Consider the following 14462-nt stretch of genomic DNA (forward strand, 5'->3'; position numbering starts at 1 on the left):
GGGATTTGCAGTGAGCCCTGCTTCTCTTAAGGATGTTAGGACTGCCCTTAACCTTTTTATATGAGACTGCCAGTGTCTGCTATAGATGACAATGTCATCCAAGTAGGCCGCGGCATATGCCCTATGGGGTCATAGTACCTTGTCCATTAACCTTTGGAACGTGGCTGAAGCCCCATGTAACCCAAATGGCATAGTGACGAATTGGTATAAACCAAGAGGGGTGGCGAAGGCAGTTTTGCATTTGGATTCTTCCGCTAGAGGTATCTGCCAATATCCTTTCGTGAGATCTAGGGTGGAGATATACTCTGCTTTACCAAGCGAATCAAGCAATTCATCCACCCTAGGCATTGGAATGCATCATATCTGGATACAGCATTTACCTTTCCCAGATCTACGCAAAACCTCACCTTCCCATCTGGTTTAGGGACCAACACGATAGGGCTACACCATTCGCTGTGGGACTCCTCGATCACGCCCAATTCCAACATGTCTATTATCTCCCTCTCTACCAGGTCTTTTCGGCCCTCTGGCAATCTATAGGAACGGGACCGTACTTTTACGCCAGGTTCTGTCTCAATCCTATGGGACACTAAATCAGTCTGCCCTGGCAGCTCAGAAATAATATCTGAGAACTGGTCACATACATCAAGTAGGTCTGACCTTTGTTCTGTTGTTAACTGCTCTCCCATGGGAACCTGATGGTCAGTGTACGTACTACCCTTTGGAAGCTTTGGACCCAAATCCGTCTCTCCTTCCTGAGGGTGAATGAACAGCGATCTCATAGTTTTCCAGGTTTCAGGAGGTTTATGTGGTAGATTTGTTTACCCTTCCTGGACCCTGGTTGAGAGATCTCATAGTTCACCTCCCCGGTGCGGCGGAGAACTTGCAAAGGACCCTGCCACTTTGCAAGGAGTTTACTCTCTGATGTCGGTAGTACTGCTGCGGCCGAGTTTATTTGAGCATTTGCCCGTTCTCGGCCGCAGCAGTAACCTGGCGCGCGCCGGAGGGTGCCGGGCGCGCGCCGAAGCCTCGGAGGAGAGGCCCGCCAATCGGGGCTTCCCCCTCTCCTCACCGGGTCCGCCGGGTCCCCCGGAACATCCCGCCGCCGTCCTCACATCCGCGCGACACCAGGGCTCCCTCGGGGAGCCCTGGGCACGCGTACAGGCGGCACAGGCACCCGATGACGCGTGACCGTGCATCGGTGATGCGCGGCACGCTGAGGGAGTGCGGCTCGCAAGCCGGGACATATCCCGGCTTGCGGAATGAGCCGTACTCGAATAAAGTGTGCCGCCTGTGTAGTAGCATCACTTGGTCCCCAGGTTGGAAGACCCTCAAGCGAGCATTTTGGTTGTACTGCCTCTCTTGACGTTCTTGAGCAGATTTGAGGTTTTCCTTCGCAAACCGACCTATCATGTCTAGGCGGTTTCTAAGGTCTATGACATACTGAAGGGTATTCTTGGAGGGGGAGGGCTCCTCCTCCCAGGATTCCTTCAGTAGGTCGAGAATACCCCGAGGTTAGCGTCCATATAGGAGCTCAAAACGGGGAGAAGCCTGTGGATGATTGGGGAACTTCTCGTACCGCAACCAACAGGAAAGGGAGAAGTTCATCCCAAGCTCGCTTTTCAGTGTCCACAAACTTCCTAAGCATAGTTTTTAAAGTACGGTTAAACCTCTCTATCAATCCATTAGTCTGAGGATGGTAGACCGAGGTCCGGACGGATTTTACCTCCAATAACTTCAGGACATCCTGCATTAACTTTGCCATGAAATTTGTTCTCTGGTCAGTTTACATTAGTCCTACCCTAGAAAACAGTTCTAACAGCCTGTGAGCAACCTTTTTAGCAGTGGCTGATCTCAGAGGGAAGGCCTCAGGATATCTGGTGGCATAATCAACAACAACAAGTATAAATGTATGTCCCTTCACAGAGGGTTCTAAAGGTCCGACCAGATCTACCCCAATTCTCTGGAATGGGATGGTTACCAAGGGCAGAGGAACCAAGGGAGCCGGCTTCTGTCCTTTTTGGCTAGTTAACTGGCATTGAGGACATGTCTCACATAGTTTCATGATGTCACTATGTATGCCTGGCCAGTAAAACCGGGATGAGATGTGGTCCGTGGTCTTATCTCTGCCCAAATGACCACCCCATGGGAGAGTATGGGCTAGGGTGAACACTGTTTTAATCAACCCTTTAGGGACTAGCATCTGTCGAATGACCTCCCCTGTTTGTGTAACCTTATTCACACGATATAGTATGTCATTCAACAGTTCAAAATGTGGATACACTTTTACACCTTGTTCATCTATTATCTTGTTGTTGACCTGTACCACCTTCTCATATTGTCTAGCCAGTGCTGGTGTCCTCCCTCTGCCTCTGACAAAAGTCAGGAAGATCCAGGGCTGGCAACACTCCCGTATCTATCTGTTCCCTACCCTGGTCATCCCCGGCCATGACCTGCAGTCCTTTGGGCTGACTAATGTTACCAAAAGTCCCAGCCTTTCTTAACCAGTCCTCTTTTTCCGCACGTCTCTGTTTACGTGTCTTTGGGACATGGTATCTACGGGGGAAAATCTCTGGGGAAAAAGGAAACAAGTCTCCGGGCTTCTCCGGTACCAGAGAAATAGTCTCTTTAGGAGTAGGGGCCAACAATGTTTCAAGGTAGGGCCAGTCTCGGCCAAGTAGAACAGGAGCAGGTAGCCAGGGAGCAACTCCCACTAGTAGGCTAGCCTCTTGATCCTGGATACGTACTGTAGTAGAACGTTCTCCGTCGGGTATCTCTTTGTATCCCCATGGATACACTCGATATTCCAAGGAGAGTCATAAGATAGTCTATTGCTTGGAATTAGGCCCTCTAGGATCAGGGTTTTTCCAGAGCCCAAGTCCAGCATGGCATTTACTTTTGTCCCCTCAAGAGATGCTGGCACTAACCACGGATTGTGGTCCCCTCGGAGACAAGCTGTGGCAGTGGTTCTGCCATATGAACAGTCCATCTCCTCATCTCCTGAGTCCGTAAACTCGGTCGTCCGCGGAAGCTCTCGACGGGGCTCGGTGTTTGGACCTCTCCGCTGTTGGATGGGGTCCTCCCTTCTGGTTGGTGGGGTTATCCTCTCCACCGGGTGGGTGACAGGAGTCCAGGTTCTCGGGGAATACTGTGGGTGGCGGCCTCCCTTGAGTGATCCAGTGGCCTCGGACCCAGGTTGGGCGTCTCTGCGGGAGTTTGTACCAGGAACCCTCCGAGATTGGAAAGGGTCTTCCGATCGGGTTGATTGGATCTCCCGAGCTGGCGGGTTGTAGACCCCTCGATTGTCTGCTCTCCTGACTCTAGCATCACCGGAAGCAACTGGTGTTTGCACCGGCCGTTTCCAGCTATCCTGTTGGGTGTCGTCGCCCAGGAAGTTTTCCACCAAGCGGACCGCTGAATCCAGGGAAAATGCAGCGTGTCTTTTTACCCAGGAGCGGGAGGAGGGGGGCAGTATCTGTATGAACTGCTCGAGCACAAACTGTTCAATGATCTCTTCCTTGGTATGCTTCTCCGGTTGTATCCACCTGGTACATAAGTCTACTAAGCGGTGGGCTATGACCCGGAGTCTGTCTTTGTTTGCATATTTGACTGTCCGGAACCGCTGTCGGTAGGTCTCTGGAGTGAGGCCTAGGCGATCCAGAATAGCAGCCTTTAGTTTCTGTTAGTCCATGGCCTCGTCTGCTTGAATAGCCTGGTAGGCTGCCTGAGCTTCCCCTATGAGGAGTGGAGCCAGAGTCATTACCCAGCGATCAACTGTCCACCCGTGGGCCGTGGCTACCCTTTCAAAAGTGAGGAGAAATGCCTCTGGGTCTTCGGTTGGCTTCATTTTATGCAGCATCACCGGTGGGTTATTTGGAATAGCTGGTCTGCCTGGGGCTGGGCCTTCAACTAGCAGTTGGAGTAGCTTTTCTTCCCGCCAGGCCTGTTGCTCATCTTGCTGGGCCTGTCGCTCATCTTGCTGGGCTTGTCGCTCAGCTTGCTGGGCTTGATGTTCTGCTTGCTTGGCCTGCCATTGTTTTTGCTGGGCCTGTTGCTCAGCTTGTTTCTCTGCTAGCTGGAGCTGTTGCTCAAGGAACTGAGAAAAAAATGTCTCCATTTTTTTTTTCTGTGTGGCCCTTCAGATACAGGGGCCGTCCGACGTCCCACTTCTGACACCACTTGTGGCAGGATGGCCTGTAGCCGAGGTCAGGGAACAGTCCACATGTGTAGTTTCAGGATAATGAAAAATGTTCAATGGCTTTATTTCTCCACAGTAACATAACATGCGGGTACACTGTCCCTTTTAACAACATAAATCCTGCTCCATGATGGGAGAAAAACTGACTAACACAGCAGACCTATCTAGCAGGCTGGCTGGCTAAACCATAACCAAACCTTCAGAGTCTTTTAAGCAGTCATGAAAGCAAATGAAACAAATCTTACTTTGGCTGCAGTAAGTAGTGTTGTATCCTTCTGGCTAGCAGCACATCTATCCATGTGCTCTTGTCTGAGAGAGCCAGCTACTGCTGGTAACAAGATCCTTTTCTACCTTTCTGGCTCTCAGGTGTCAGCTTACTTCCTGACTACCTAAGTTAACCCTTATGAGTGCTGGATGAAGCACTCAGACATATGTCTCCCAGGCGTAACTGATAGGAGTTGACTTCACTCTGTCACAGCACATTAAACCTTTTTCACTGCTGATTAAGACTGTGTGCCTGCTTCTTCATGTTGGGTCATTCCTCATCAGGTTAGAAGATGCTGTGATGACTGTAGAGGAATCACATGCTATTAACCCTGGGAGTATTTACTGTCCCAACATTGCAGTTACTGTGTGACCAGAGTTTCTCATTATATTTCAGAGTTTATTCAATATATTGCTTAATCTGGCTGAATCTGATGGTTCTTTAGTTAATCCATGTATCCAATGTTAAAAAAAGAAAAAGTAGCGCTATTCACTATCCTAATATCTTTAATTAAACAATAAAAAAATCAAGTGTTAATATAACACAAATGTGTAAATAGAGGAAGATTAAAGAGTCCAATATAAGTATACTTAAGTCCAGCAGCAAGAGTCCAGGAGGGAGTTCCACATCCCTCCAAATGTGAGGAGAGAAGAAAAAAAGTGTCCTCCGGCGCGCTGACTCAGGTATAAGGATAGTCCAGATAAATCCAAAAGAAGACAACAATATATCAATAAAGGTTATATACCTACTAAAGCACTTATAATAAAGTACTTGCACTTGCATATTAGATGTGGCTTGTACTGATAATTTTCATCCCATCCGGAATTGCAGGAGTTAATCAGGATAGGATAGGTAAATAAGATTTGGCCTGTACTGATGCTTTTCTTCCCATTCGGAGTAGCAGGGGTTAATCAGGAAAGGCTAGGTCTCTACTGTATTCAGAGTATGCAATGGAAAAAAGAGAAAAAGTGAGAAAAGGTCATGGCACAATAAATTTATTAACAAGAGATTGGTTAGAACAATATTGCACTTACAGCCAATATGCATTAAAACAGCGTTTTGGATAGCTTCCCAGCGTGTGGTTGTTGGCTTCTCCGCTGTTATGTAGTCCTGCTGACACCAGAGTACATGGAGTCCACAACCCCCTTCAGTGATGTGTCAGCTGTGTCCATCACCTCAGTTTTTAAAAAGGGGAGATACTGCACCTCGCTTGCAACCCTGTGCCTTGCGCACGGTCAAGATGTTACAGCAGTGTCTCGGCAGCATCCTGTAAGGAATTGGGGGCCATGTCCCTTGCGGCGTGACCCCTCCTTACCTACAACTGCAGCGGCTTGTGCCGCCGCCCCCTGTCGCTACCCATGCCGCCGCCCAGTGCATACCTTGAACTCTGCCGCCACCATCTTGGATTCTGGCACTGGTGTTACAGACTCTCAGCTGTACTCTACTATTTCCTGGTCTCTCAGCCACTCACGAGTAGCTCCTGGACACGCCTCCGCCATTCCCCTCATCCTGATTGGTCACTGTCGCTTTAAGTATCCTGCTTGGCCTTCACTTGCTTGCTCTGCATAGCTCCTTGCTAGCTGTGTTGCCTGGAACCTGTGTCGTGCTCGCTTGTGTTTATTCGTTACAGCTACTGACCCGGTTCATCTGAATACCCCCTCGGGTTCCTGAACTCGGCTTTCCTTCAGACTACTCTAACCTCTAAGACCCTCGGAATCTGCTATGGATTTTGACTACGGAACATTCTATATCTTCGGACTCGGCAAGTACTTGACCATTCTTTATTTACATCGAGGCATGGCTACGCTACTACACCACATCCCGGACACGCTCCCTCTGCTGTCGGTGCGTAAACTTTACATCCCACCTCAGTACAGTGGACTGGTCTGGTCTGCTGGCTGCACAGCGTGACACATCCACACATGGTATCCACGGATCAAACAGCAAAGCAAAGGGGAATCCACACATCATGCGTCACATGTCACAGGAGCTACTGTGGCTTGCAAGTCCAAATCTAACTAGTTTCGCTACTGCTTCATCAGAGATATTTATTTGAAGCCTGAGCGGAAGCCGAGGGACTTTAATTCAGCCAGGGCATTATTGGCCAGTAAACACCTGTTCTGAGGGGATAATTACTTTTATAGGCTAAATGTAGGTTTTTTTCATAAAATAATAGACACTTTTGTATAGGTATATAAATCGGCACTACGCTGATGCACCTGTGTAGGAAAAAGAAGTAAAGTAGCAAATGAGAGGGGAGAGAAGTGAGGGGGGCTAAGAGAGAGGTGAAGGGGAAGGAGGAGCGAGAGAGTTGAGGGGTTCGGAGAGAGAGGTGAAGGGGTTAGAGGAGAGAAAGAGATTAGAGGGTGAGAGGAGAGAGATAAGGGGGTGAGAGGAGAGAGAGGTGAGGGGGAAGAGGAAAGGGGGAGGAGAGAAAGGTGAGAGTGGGGGGAGAAGAGATATGTGATGGGGATTGAGATAGAGGGATAGAAAGGGGGAAGAGAGGTGAGGAGGAAGAGGGGTGAGGAGTGGGGTGTGAAGTGGGGGGGAGGTGAGGGGGTGGGGGAAGTGAGGTGAGAGAGTGGGGGAGAGAGGTGAGGAGTGAGACTAGAGAGAGAGATGAGGGGGTTGGAGGAGAAAGATATGAGGGCTGGACAAGAGAGAGGTGAGGGGGAAGAGAAGAGAAGCGAGGGGAAGAGAGAGGTGAGGGAGGGGGAAGAAGAGAGAAGTGAGGGAGGGGAAGAAGAGAGAGGTGAGGGAGGTGAAAGAGGAGAGAGGTGAGGGAGGGGGAAGAAGAGAGAGGTGAGGGAGGGGGAAGAAGAGAGAGGTGAGGGAGGGGGAAGAAGAGGGAGAAGAAGAGGGGGGAAGAAGGGGGTAAGAGAGGGAGTAAGAGAGGTGAGGGGGAAAGAGGGAGAAAGAGAGGTGAGGTGGGAGAGGGGGGAGAGAGGGGGAGAAAGAGGGAAGAGCGTTTGTGCATTTATTGTGGTCTATGAATCATCAAATCTATATACACTAATTCTTTTGGGTGTGGTTTTTGCCTAAAAAATATTGTGTTTTGTATTTGCTTGTGTTTTGTGTTTGCTTATCAAAACATAATTGGTCTGGTTTAGTTTATTTTTATTGTAATATTAATAGATTATATTATGATCAAAGATCATTTAACAGTCCTGCCAACAGCCCTTGACACATTTTGATCACAATAGTTAGCTTTTATAATGTCAATATAATGAGATATCTCATCCATGTTAAATTAGTCATCACCAGGTTAGAAGATGCTATGCTGACTGTAGAGGAATCCCATGCTTTTAGCCCTGGGAATATTTACCGTCCCAACATTGCAGTTACAGGATGACTATAGTTTCTCATTATATTTCAGAGTTTATTCAATATATTGCTTATTAATATTGGCTGAATCTGATGATTCTTTAGTTAACCCCTGCATGTAATGTTGGTGGCAGGACATATTATTGCTCCTTTGTAATCCTTCGAGGAGCAAGAGGGGTATGTGCTTGGTGTAATCTTTTGTGGTGCTGGATGAAATACATTTACTTACAGTATGGGTGAAGTTGAAGCTTAGGGTCTGGCTCTTAAACCTTTAATTAACACATTATTAGCACATCGATTAATGTATAACAACTGTTGACTTTGTGGCTTATTTGTGTCTTTACTTATTCTTCTTTTTGCCATTTTGGTTTTCTCCTATAATCTGTCCTACCATAAATACTGAAATTGTCAATTCATGTATAATCACAGTTCTTAATGGTTACATGGTGTGTGGTCCATTTTTACAGAACAAGTCCCTACTAACAGCCTGGAGCAAAGGAGGAGAAATGGTTCTTATGAAGTAGTTTAAGTTTTAAGTAGTTTGTGGAATGGTGAAACATTCAAGAGGATTTTCTTGGTTAGGACAATAGATATTTGCAGTACTGTGTGCAGCCCTTATACCATGCCTGATGGGCTTATTACAAAAAACATCTTATGTTTCCCATTCTCCAAGCTTGTATAATATACCTCTAGCAGTTCCGATATTGTTCCCTCTGCAAACTTTTACCTATAGTACTTTAATAAAGATTAGTATTAGTACTATCATGAAAGTATTATAATTATGTAATAATCCCCGACAAACAGGGCATTATTGGCCAATTGCAGATTGACTTTAACCCAGCCAGGGCATTATTTTGTTCATAAACTAATAGACACTTTTGTCTAAATATATAAATCGGAACTACGTTGATGCACCTGTGTAGGAAAAAGAAGTAAAGTAGCAAATGAGAGGGGAGAGAGAGGTATGGGGGGTGGAAAGAGAGGTAGGGGGTGGGGGAGAAGAGGGAGGTGGGGGGGAGAAGAGGGGGTGGGAGAGAGAGATGAGTGGTTTAAAGAAGAGTGAGGAGAGGGGGGAGAAGAGGGGGGGAGGGAACAGAGAGGAACGAAGATGCAGTTGGAGCTTGGACCAGGAGAGGTATTTACTGTTAGCAGTTTTACATTTGAAAGGTTTTTTATTTATTAATGCTGGGGATTACTGAATGAATAATGCCCGAAATTGTAAACAATCAGAGAGCAGGGATTTCTAGAATGCCTGGCATTTTACAGCTTTAGCCAATAATAACCTGCAAACACCTTATTATAAAGTAAAATAATATGACACATATTTATATAACCTTATTCTTTTTTTTATTACTTATTTTTTAATGACTTTTTCAAGAATGAGATAAACGGGGAACCAAAAAACAGAAGGGGGGGGAGGAGGGTAACCCCCACCTACCAGATGTCCAGTTATAAAACATTAATAATATAGATTAGGATAACACAGTGAATGACCAATGCAAGGTTTTTAACAATCCGGCCAAATCTTGTGTCCCCATTTCACAACTAGTGTGTCCCCAGCAGAACTACTGTATGAGGCTAAAACCTCTTGGTGCTTTTTCATCTATTGACCGAGGGGTCCCAAACTTTATGGAAATTCTTAAACATATGAGTTTCTCCATTAGCTGTACATTGATTCTCTGTGTGGCCGTCCTTTGGAAAAGTAACTAGGGTTTTTTCCATGCCGCTGAAATATAGCATCTGGCTGCCATTAGGATATGGGAGAATAATTTAACCCAGTATCTCTTTACCTCTGGACAGAACCTCCACAAATGGGTCTTGAACAATATCTGACCACAGTTCCTCCAGCACCGACCCATGGCATGTGTAAATATCTGGCTTAGGGCCTCATGCAGAGAGCAGCGCTAAAATAAATTGGAGATGTTAATAAATTGTACCTGTTATGGCGTGATTTTATCTCCATATGCAGAAAGGCCCGAAAACTGCATTTAAAATGATGTGTGCTTATGGAGACTTTCAACCGGCGAGATGCGCGCTGGGGAAACATGTTTGAAAAAAAACGCGTTTTTTTTCTCTTCTTTTCCCTCTCGCCGGTGAGCTCCAGCTTCCAGCTAACTTTTTTTGGCGGAGCAAATAGTACAATTTCTCTCCATTTTAATGGCGTGAACAGCCACTAGATGGCGATCGTGTCTTTCTGCATACGGCGGTTTAAAGACTGCAGAAATATAGGGTCTCGCCAACCGCGCGGCGCGTTTTTCAAACAAAAAAAAATTGCGCTTTTCTCTCTTTTCCCCTCATTTGCGCCAGTTCTTTACTTTTGGATGAAATATTTCGCTGCAAGCTGGCGAAACACAGCTTCTCGCTGCTCTCTGCATAAGGCCCTTAATCTTTTGGGCATAAGGTACCATCTGAATATTACTTTGTATAAGTTCTCCCTAGCTGTGGTACTGTACATATAGAGGCCTTTAATGCATTCTCACTCATTTGAAATATCGGTTTGGAGATCAGTTTCTCAGTTGCTCACATAATTGTGGCTTGGACAGTCCCCAAGGGGGACTAACTCCTCATATAACATTATTATCCCTTTCTGGTAGCTCTTATTTCTACATAGCCCCCCAAAAAACTGTTGATGATGAAATGTCTAATTTGAAGATACCTATTATTCAGCGTTTGTTAGGGAATATTTCTAAATTAATGCCACAAATTTTTATTATTTTCCCATAGATAGCACGTTTCCATTATCCAGAATATTCCTGTTTTTTTTCCAAACATTGTACTTAATAGTGCTGTATCCCGAGTGAAATTTGGGTTGTGAAATAGGTGAATAAGTCTGGATGGGGATGACATCATCCTTCATTTTGATGAACAAATCTCCTATCTTCAATGTTATCGTTATCACCTCAAATGTGACAAAGTGACGGTTCAAATAGAAAGGCGCTAAACACTAAAAGTGGTCACTGACTATAAAGTGACTAATTAGGTGAAAACACAAATATAAGTGAATTCAAATCCAAATGAATGTGCAAAAACAAATGTGCAAAAACAGTGTGATATAAATAAAGGTTGTATGTAGAAACGTTTTCTCTCACAGTCCAGGGGGAGCGTATAGGGAGAAAAACAACAATACAAAGCGATCTAAGTGTAGATGAAAAAGCTTGTGTGAATGAATTCAGATGTTATCTTGGCTATTCTGTATAGCCCACTCAAAACATTTATATGTAAATAGGGTAACATCAGTATATGAATTCCTCTAGGTTCATGTAGGATGTATTTCAGCTCATTGTTCGGCGAAGAAGGGAAGAACAGAGATGCAAAGAGAAGAAATAAATCCATAGCGCAGATCAATATGATAAAAAGTATTTATATAATAATCACCAAAAATGTGCACTTACAATATAACAAATTAAAACCAGCATGTATCACTAATGTGAAAGCAGGAGATATCACCCATGGCTTGCATAACAATTTTTGCTATTCTGAGGAGTGTCGCACTCCTGAGGAATCCGCAAATCCAATTGGCGAAACGCGTAGAGTGGGACTGCCCAGACTACCACTGCGAGGCAGAGAAATGCGCTGCCGACGAACCACGGAAACCAAACCGGAAGTGACATACTATCCCGGAGACCACGACCTAGCTGAGCCCCTGCAGTTGATCAAGAGGCAGGTGACTGCACGCAGAGCATCCGGTGAATGCGAACGGAGGGGGTGTGGTGAGCAACGGCATTGGGAGATCTCTTCTGCTTTCACATTAGTGATACATGCCGGTTTTAATTTGTTATATTGTAAGTATGCATTTTTGGAGATTATTACATAAATACTTTTTATCATACCAAGATAACATCTGAATTCATTCACACAAGCATTATCATCTACACTTAGATTGCTTTGTATTGGTGTTTTTCTCCCTATATGCTCCCCGTGGACTGTGAGAGAAAACGTTATCACCTCCACATTAAAGTGCAGCCAAGATATTTTTTTTTAATTATTTTCTAATCACAGGTAAGTCTTTAATGCAAATGTTAATAAATGCAGATTCTATGTCTACCCAACGACAACGCCTCATTCCCAAATACCAACATGTAATTTGTCTCCGGTGCAGTGGCATAACCACCGTGCTGCTAAACACCACAGTGCCGGACGGCACTGGAAGTTGTGTTCAAGCCGTGTCCCCAATGTAGTGTGTGTGTGTGAGAAGAAATTGTGTGTGTTTGTGTAGGATGGCACAAAAATTTAGTTACGCCACTGCTAAGGAGTGCCACTAGATAATATCGCCAAATGTCAGGCACTGCTAATACCCATTTTGTCTTTGGTGCTAGTAGGACTGCCTTAGCATCTCTGTTTTTTTTTTTTTTTTTAAATCCTGATAAATAAATCGCACTATTTTATTCTGGATATTTGTTTTATATTTAAGTGGAAATTAAGTTGGTAAGGTCTTGAAAGGAGAATATTCATTATTACTGAGATTATGGTACACAGCCATAATATGTAATTTATTCCATATTTATAACTCCCTCTTCGTTTGGGTGATTAGATCTGAATACTTATCTCAATAGGGATTGATAGTCTTTAGTTAAGAATATGCCCAAGTATTTTAAATGTCTACTTCCATTTGTAATTGAAATTCAAGAAGTGAATTTTGTGACTTAGAATGGTTACATTTTGAGCATCCGTCATATCCATATTTATTTGGTACCATGACAGACTGCCAAATTCAGCAAGTGCAGCTTGTAGGTTGGAGACATGTGAACAGATTTCAAAATAGTCAAAATTATATAATCCACAAACAGTGGTAGGTTATATGTCTCGTCTCCTATCTTAATACCTTGAATATTGGTACCCTCTCTGATTGTGACTGCACGTTGCACTATGTAAACAAGTCCCCAAGAGAACAGCCCTGCCTTGCCCCATTAGTGATTTTTATTTGATTAAAATCACCCCTTGGAGTTTAAGGTATGACTCTTCAAAGTCGAATGCTTCAAAGCTCTTATTATGGAATCTCCATTTCATCCTATCCAACGCCTTTTCTGTGTCTAGGCTTAATAGAATGGCTTTCAGTCTAGTGAAGTTCACATAATCTTAAATATTTATAAGTTTCCTAATGTTATTCAACGCCTTTCCTCGTTGATAAACCCCACCTGCTCATTGTGTATTAGACGTGGAAGGATTGGATTTAATCTATTGACAAGGATCTTACTATACTGTACTGCACCGACACACTTTATTCGAGCAAATACCCGGTATGTACCTGGCAGATACCTGGAATGCGCCACTCCTCACCTCTGACAAGCCCCGTTGCATTTGCCTTCCCAGCCTGGGTTCATGCCTGGCTGACGGGCGGCTGATCTGTTAAATGATAATGATTAGGATTTAATAGGCTGCAATGCTTCGCGTGTCTACCAGATGGCATAAATTCCTGAATTGTAATGCATTATATATTTATATACTGTGCAGTATTGCAGCCAGAGGGAATAAAATGCTTCAATCCCTGCTTGGAAAATACCTCAATGCACTCGGGCAGAAAACAGTCACAAACCTCAATACACCCGGGTATACCCGAATTCGTGGGACTAGCCGAGCTCGAATAAAGTGTGTCGCCAGTGTATATGTTAAGACCTGTGTTAAGCAGGGAAATCATCCTGTACCTGCCACAGCTCATTGGGACTTTACCATCTTTATGGAGTATCACAATGCTTGTTCCAGTCATCTGGTCCGGGATCTGCACTCCCTCCAAAAATGTATTAAAAAGATCTATTAAGATTGGGGAAAGGATATTAATGTACTTTGTGTAGTAAGTATTTGATAAGCCATTAGGTTCTGGGGTCTTCAAGGATTTGAATGCCTTGATAACTTCTAATAATTTTCTTTTTTTTATTTTAATATTTGGGGTCTTAAGATCATCTTTTTACAATTTTGGTAGATTACATTTCATCAAATACTGTATGTGCCCATTAATAACTCAGCGCTAGAGAGTTTGAACATTGGGTCTGCCAAGTCCAGATTATATCCAGTATCTTAGAGTAGAATTTGTGAGTCAGTGTGGGGTTAAACATAATGTCTGGATTGAGGATATTTATCGTAATACGTAATTTCAGTATTCTTTAGTTTAATCACTGAAATCTGTGTTTTAGACCCTAACCCTCTAAGTTTATTGACTAGGATCTTGTCCCCCTTATTACCCTTATCATAACAAGATGACTTAAGCCTTTTCTTTTTCTTGCAGCTGACTCTTTCTAAGTTCATTGCTAGCTTGGGTTACATTTTTATAGTACAGTTCAAACCCGCTATAGCGCGATCCGCTACAATGCGGATCCGCATATAACACGGATGTGTGGCTCCCGATTTATAAAAATTTCCAAGTGTGTTTTTTTTTAATAAAATTCAATGCTCTATTGACTTACCCGGTATCTGCGGCTCTCTCCTCTTCCTGAGTCAAAAGACTGCGTCCATGTGCGCGGCTTTCAATTTGATTTTCGATCGCACATGACCCTTCTCTGACCAATAAAAGCCAAACAGTGAATACATTTTATATAATACATATGCAGAAATCGAACCCACGACCCTTCATGTGCTAGTAGCAATTCTCTAGCTTCTATAACACATCACCAAAGGGACGCAGCATGGTGAAGCAGGGAGAGGAAAGGGCTGCAGATGCCGAATAAGTCCTCACTGATCGTG

This window comes from Ascaphus truei, chromosome 6 (genome assembly GCF_040206685.1).
Source record: "Ascaphus truei isolate aAscTru1 chromosome 6, aAscTru1.hap1, whole genome shotgun sequence".
NCBI lineage: Eukaryota > Metazoa > Chordata > Amphibia > Anura > Ascaphidae > Ascaphus > Ascaphus truei.